Source organism: Triticum dicoccoides, chromosome 5A (genome assembly GCF_002162155.2).
Source record: "Triticum dicoccoides isolate Atlit2015 ecotype Zavitan chromosome 5A, WEW_v2.0, whole genome shotgun sequence".
Classification (NCBI taxonomy): domain Eukaryota; kingdom Viridiplantae; phylum Streptophyta; class Magnoliopsida; order Poales; family Poaceae; genus Triticum; species Triticum dicoccoides.
In genome coordinates, this window is record NC_041388.1 from 119,095,108 (window position 1) to 119,096,160 (window position 1,053).

A 1,053-nucleotide genomic window follows, 5' to 3' on the forward strand; every position below is an offset into this window, starting at 1 on the left:
ATATGAGAACTCAGTGGCCATACCTTCTACTGCATTACCATTCTGATCATGGAGTTTTCAGATATAGTTCTTTTTTCTTCTTGTCGATGTAAAAGCCTGAAAACAATAGTGTTTCAGCCACCAAATTTTAACCAATTCGCGCTGCATCTCTGCATATAATGAATCTCTACTAGTTCCAGTACATATTCAACAAGTCATTATTTTTTCAACACTCTTTGATCCCAATCATGGAACGCTCTATGCATGAGGTCGAGCTTCTCATGTAATTTATTGCTGCGGGATCGCTTCTATCCTCATCCCAAGCTTCTTGGACTTTCTCATTAAAAGCATTTTCTCGTAAACCAAGGAGCTTCAAGTCTTTTAACATGAACCCCGCCACTTGGTTCCTGTACGTAAAAATTGGTATCAAACAATAACAGCCTGTGGTCGGAGTGGTTATACCCCAAATTCTCCAACGACGCATGAGGATGCATTGTTGCCCAGGTTTTGTTAATGAGGCCTCTGTCAAGCCTCTCGCAAATTCTTTCTCTCTACCAAGTGAAGCAATCACCTTTGTATCCCAAGTCTCCGATCTCACAGTCATCAATGTCCTGTTGAAAGGCATGCATGTATTGTTGGGGTCTAGGATTTCCTCCCTATTTTTCATACAGAAATTATATCTCATTGAGACCCCCAATCAGCAACCATGGGAGAGTATGATTATGATGGAGTTGACGCATATGATCCCATGTTTTATATTTATTCTCCCACCAACATTCACCATATATTCCGGTCAGCCTCCACAAGTTATTGTTTAACTTGTTTTTCTGATGTAAAGGGGAAAATGATTGAGCTCAGTGAGTTGCCGGATGACCTTAACTCTGAGTTGTCAGATGGCATGGGGATTGAGGATCTCGTGTATTGCACACAACTTGCTTCCCCTGGATTTGGTGCAAAAAATGTTGAAGTTGTGGTTTGAATCCCCTAACCCTGTTGTCGCCCTAAACGCTGCTGCCCATGAGGTCGAAACAATGCCTTGAAGTACTTTGAGCGTTATTAATATATGGGATGTCT